The following is a 6,448-nucleotide window of genomic DNA, read 5'->3' as shown; positions in this document are numbered from 1 at the left end:
GAATGGATATTCCCAGAAGTATTGTTGGAAAACTATCTACATAATCAGCAATATGTCCTTCTATTCTATAATGAAACCATTCATTAAAATAATATAGGACAAACTTGATAATAGTTGAATGCATGAGTAATTTAAAATGTGAATTGTTATGCCAGGGTAAATTTACTGATAACCATCCATTTCAACATCACTGCAGAATTTTTGTATATGTTATGAAACAGAATATTGAACTCTTATTGATAATAGTTTTCATATACCTGTCATTGTATTCCTATTGTTTGCAGTTTTAGAGAATACAATATAGATTTTTTAAAACTAGTATTTATTCCCATTTTCTCTATTAACAATAAATACTATATAACTTGTGTTCAGTTACTGCTGACTTGGTTTGGTGAACATTCATTTTATACTACTGTAGGGTACTAAGATTCAGGAATTACAATACAAAAATTAACAAAAATCATGACCTGAAAATGCAAAACAAATAACTTTAAGAAAACTATAACAGTTTGCATCATTAGGTTTCTGTGTGCGTGGCAAAAGGCTTGATTATGTGAAAACCCAAGTGGGTGGGTGAGTAAAGTTCACCTGATTACATGGGCAGAGTTAGGCCCTAGGCCAGAAACTGATACACAGCAAAAATGCAAACTAACTGAAAACTACTTCCCCTCATTGAATGAAACTATGAACATTGCAAATCCACCTGTGTTTGTGTGAGGTTGTTGATAGTTTATGTAAAAGTTCTCCAGATATTTTACTTTCTTCAGGTGCTTTTTCCTTAAGAGTTGAAGATTATAGAGTCAGAAAGTACTGGTTTAACCAAGAATGCCTACCTGCATAGCTTTGATAATAACGCTGCCACTTAAAGATAATATATATGTAATAACTTTATGAATCTATTTGCATGTAGGAATTACAGGCACAGAGATTACTGGGTGTTGTTGTTTCCATTCAGAGAGATTGGAACACCTGATCCCAGGTCTTCTTTTGGTCCCTTTTTTATCTGTATATATTTTCAGCATTCTTACAGCACTCCATGTATACGGTCACTGGAGACTTAATGCACAGAAAAGCAATAGCCTAATAGTGCTTATTCACAAATAAGTAAGATGTTTGTGTATGTAAATTGAATTATATTCATAATTTCTCATAAGAAAGAAAACAACATGAATATTAAGTAATAAGCAATCTTTGAGTAAGAATTCCAAATAAAATTTCTGGACAGAAAATTGAAGAAAAAATATTGGCAACTCTAACTATTCTTAGAATATCTGACAGTAAATAAAAAACTAGTCAGCAAACAAGAAAATAAGCTGGAACTAATTTTCAGAACTGGAAAAATGACTCAACTAAACAAGAAATTGTTGTTTCCTCAATATTTTATCTCATACAATATATTTTGTGGTAGATGATTACTCTAAAAATGACCACCTGAATAATTTTTTCTATATTTACTTGCAGAGTGTTGGTTCAGCCATATCTGATGGGAATTAATAAAGTCATAAAGCCATCAGAGCTGCTTAAACATATCCAACAAAGCTGAGACACATAATGGCTGCTCTGTTATTTTTGTTTTTGATATTGGGATGTTGCACAATTATGGGATTATTAATACTTGCACCATTTGGAGATATTAGATTATTGAGATTTTTTATGAATCATTTTTGCCTTCCCGCAGAAGTGCATCTTCTATATTTAGGGAGATATCCTTCCTGTGGTACATTTTCCTTACAAATTGGATGTTTTGACACATACAGAAGCCAAACGTCATTTTATGAGATTTGAAACATCTGTCTCAGAAGTTACTCAGAAAGTAGATAATCAGAACAAGGTAAAAGAAAGTTCAATGAGATTCAGTGGGCTAGAGGAGTTGGCTGCAGATTAGATTGCAAGCCTATTCCCACTGTACAATCAGGTAATTAAGGCACACAGAGCAACAAAGTAAAATTGTCTGATGACCAGTGAGCTAAGTGAGAGCCTGCTTTGTTTTTTGGTTAGGTTATATTAAGTTTTGTCAAAGTTGTTGATTTTCTCAATGTGTCAACTCTGTTTCATTGATTCATTGTATTGTTTTCTTTGTTTACACTTTATTGATTCTAGCCCTCAATATTTTTACTGTCATCTATTCTTCCTGGGGCAGTTAGATTGTTTTGTTCCAGATTTCCAGATGTGTTGTTATGTTACTAGTGGTGGGGGGTTTTCCATTTCCTTTGTCTAGGCTCTTAGTGCTATGAACTTTCCTCTTAGAACTGATTTTAATGTTTTCCATAATTTTCAGTATGCTGTAGATTTGTATTCTTTGAGTTCTAGAATGTTATTCATTTCTTCCTTTATTTCTTACTTGACTGTGGGTGACACAATGAACACTGTTCAATTTCCATCAGTTTGTAGGCATTCTTCAAATTGTGTTCTTTTTGAATTCTAACTTTAAACAGTGCTATCCAATAAGAAACAGGGTGTCTTTCCAACCTTTGTGTTTTGAACATATGTATTAGAATTAATTATATCTGTTGAGCATTTCTTTGTTGCTATGTGGTCAATTTTAGAAAAGGTTCTGTGGGGTTCTGAGAAGGCATATTCTTTTGTATTGGCATGGAATATTATGTATATGGCCTGTTAAACACAATTGAGTCATATTTTATTTCTTTTTTTCTCTAATAATTATTTTCTGGTAGTTAAGTGGTGAGAGTGGGGTGTTAAAGTCTTGCAGTATTAGTGTGTGGGTTTTATGTGTGACTCAAATTTTAGTATTTTTTTTTACAAAAGTGTTTACCTTTGTGTTTTGAGCATATATATTAGAATTAAGACTTCATTTTGAAGGATTTTTAATGTGATGAATATAAAATGACCTTCTTCATCTCCTTTGATTAAATTTAGATTGAAATCTAATTTATTCAATATTAGGGTAGCTACACAAGCTTGTTTATTAGGTCCATTTGATTGGAAAATCTTTTCTCAACCCTTTACTCTGAGGTAATATCTGTCTTTGAAGTTGTATTGTGTATCTTCTATGCAGGAGATGGATTTACTCTGTCAATTTATACATTTTGTTAGCCTGTGTGTTATATAGGAAAACTGAGACCATTGATATTAAAAGAAATTGATGACCATTCATTGTTCATTCCTTTAATTTTTGTCTTTGGTGGTGATGGGATGGTGGTATTGTGTTTGTGAGTTTTTTTTTTCTTGGAATTTTGCTAGTGTGATATTAACAATTTTGTATGCTTTTTTTGAGTGTAGCTAACTGATTTTCTTAGGAATTTTCCTTCAAATACATTCTGTAGGGCTGAATTTGGGATATTTATTTCTTAAATCTGGATTGTCTGGAAATATGTGATTTTCTCAATCTATACTAATAGAGGGCTTTTTTGGAGTACTCTGGGCTGGCATCCATTTTTTACTAGTCTCTGTAGAACATGTAACTAGGGAATCTGTATTTAAGAGTTTCTTCTGAGAAGTTAGGTGTAATTGTGTTAGATCTGCCTTTATATGTTTTTTGGGGCTTTAATCTTTTCAGGTTTAATATTCTTTATTTATTTTTGATCTTTTGTTTGTTATTATTATTTGAGAGGGTACTGTTTTTGGTGTAGTCTATTTTGTGATTTTTAAGTTTCTAGTCCTATCATAGGCATTTCCTTCTTTTGGTTGGGAAAGTTTTCTTCTATGATTTAGTAGAATATGTTTTCTGTGCCTTTGAGCTAACATTTTCACCTTCTTCTTTAACTGTTATTTTTACTTTTGGTCTTTTCATGGTGTTCCAGATTTCCCTGGATATTTTGTGTGAAGAATTTGATGGATTTAAAATTTTCTTATGTCAATGAATCTATTTCCTTTAAGGCATCCTCCCCTCTAAGATTATAGTTTCCATATCTTCTATTCTGTTGGTTAAGCTTGCATATATTGTTCCTCCTCATTTACCCAGATTTTCCATTTCCTGCATTCCCTCAGCTCATGTTTTCTTTATTTCCTCTATATCAGTTTTTTTTTCTTGAAAAGTTTAATTGATTTGTTCACCTGTTATTTTTCCTGGTCTTTCCTTGCTTGCTTTACTGGATTTTTTCACATATTGATTTTTTTTGTCATTTCCTTCATCTCTTTTAGGGAGTTCCTCATTTCCCCCATTAATAGCCTTTATCAACTTCATAGAGGTATTTTAAGGTCATTTTCTTCTGCTTCATTTGCACTTGGATGTTTAGATCTTGCTGGTGTAGAATACATAGACTCTGGTAGTGTCATGTTACTACTCTTCCTTTTATGGGATGTATTTTTATACTGTCATTTACATGTCTCTTACCCCAGTGGATACAATTCAAGGCTCTGATTCAGGGAATCTCTCTTCGTCCCATTGGTGTAGGTGGGGCCTGTGGTTTATGTGTTACTCCTTGTCTCCTAGTGGGGGAGAGGCCAAGGGCTGTTGGTGGCAAATTCAGTGTTGGATGTTTCAAAATATGGGAATGCTGTTACCAGGTGTCTTGGGTATAATAGGTGGGATGGGCAAATGATGGATCAGAGGCAACTAGGATCTAGCAGCAAAGGGCCTCAAGCCAACGGTGAGCATGGGGATGTGTGGAGGCTGGCCCAAATCTCTGGGGGTTCAGTGGACAGGGTTGGGGAATGTGATTTGCCCCAAGAAATTAGGGCCTAAAATTTAGGGGTTTGCAGTGGTGTGCAAGACACTCACCTCTCCTGGTAAGTGTGGGGCCAGCCTCCAATGATGGCATATTCGTTACTTGAAGATTTCATGTGTTAACCCATTTATATTAATCTGTGGATTTGACTTACCTAGGTGATATACTGATGTCTTGCCTCCCTGGGGACTACATGGTGTCTCTTGACAATGTTTTCCTTCTCCCTACCTTTTAATTTGGAATTCCTGCCAAGCTAAATTGTGTCTTGCCATTATCATAAACAACTTTATTCATCAACCAATAAGTAAAATAGTTGGATTCTCCCCCCCCCCGAGAAGAAGAAATATACAAGATTTTCTGTCCTAATTGGGAGTGTCTGGAGGGGGAAGGGTAGTAAGAGAGTGGGGAGGGGAAAAAGGGAGGAGGGAGGAAAACATGAAGGATGTGAAAGTTTAAGATAAGGGAATGACAGATAGATAGAGCAAGGATTGTGATACTTTGATAGAGGGATCCATTAATGGGTTAACAAGAAATCTAGTACCAGGTAATCCCCTGGAATCCACAATGAAGATGTCAGTGAAGAATTTAGGCAATAATGAAAAGGGTGCATTTACTGACCTTCCCATATTATTACATTGATGACTACATTGTTTAATACCATGAAGCCAAGATTCAATAACTGATGTACCCTGATGCAGACATTCACAGCTAAGCACTGTGCCAAACTCCTGGATTCCATTTATAGAGAAGGAGGAACAATAATATGATCAAAGGAGTAATGATCCTCTTTGGGAAACACATAGAAACATTTGGATCGAAGATGTGGTACCTCACTGAGTTCAGACTTGACAGCTGTGGAATCTGCATAAGATTGAAATAGTCCCCATGAATGTTGCTGACAATGGGGGCAAAGGGTCTTGGGCAGTTTATGGAGCTGCTAGAAGTGAAACCAGCAAATATTCCTAGTATGTGAACTGGATTTTTGGAGAACATTACCTAGGGAGGGATACCTTGCACAACAAAGATATAGAGGGAAAGGCAACGGTCATGTCCCAAATGATGTGATAGAATTTGATGATTTCCCCATGAGAGGCCTCACCCACTCTGAGAAGTGTATGGGGTTTGGTTGGGGAAAAGGAGGGGGAGTTGTAGGAGGGAGAGGGAACTGGCATTGGTATGTAAAATGAAATTGTTTTAAATGTAAAAATAGACAAGACAAAACAAACGGAAACATATAGTCACAACACACAATGGGACATTCCCTGTCTCTATACCTTCTACTAGTGATGAGAGTTAAATGGTTTTTACACTCATACATATTTTATCAAGCTTTCACAGAAGTACAGTTCCTTATATTCCTTCAAAAGATTTGTCATATGGCGAGTAGAGTTAACATAATGTATGAAGATATTTCCCTTAAATTCTGTAAGAACACTGTAACCCCCAATACAGACAGTGGAAAGAGGGTTTCAAAAACTATGATCTAATTACATATAACCACCCACATAAGTCACTAATTATGTAAATGTAATATTACAATAATAAAAACTCCTGTAGTCTTAATTATTCCTCTTTATATTTGCTCTTCTACCATATTGTAGCCTCACCACACTGAGTTATTACTGTTTTAATTTCTCCTCCTTCTTTTCAGCAATACTATTTTTAATTATCATTTTTCTGGAAAAAGGCAACATTACTATTGGCCACATACTAGGTTCGTAAATTCTATAGACAGTAAATAGCTAGCATTGTTACCAAAATCTTAAATACTAGAATCCATGAATTTGAGAAAACATGCACTATTTGTCTTTCTAGGTTAA

Source organism: Cricetulus griseus, unplaced genomic scaffold, assembly GCF_003668045.3.
Source record: "Cricetulus griseus strain 17A/GY unplaced genomic scaffold, alternate assembly CriGri-PICRH-1.0 unplaced_scaffold_27, whole genome shotgun sequence".
NCBI lineage: Eukaryota > Metazoa > Chordata > Mammalia > Rodentia > Cricetidae > Cricetulus > Cricetulus griseus.
This window is presented reverse-complemented; position numbering follows the sequence as displayed.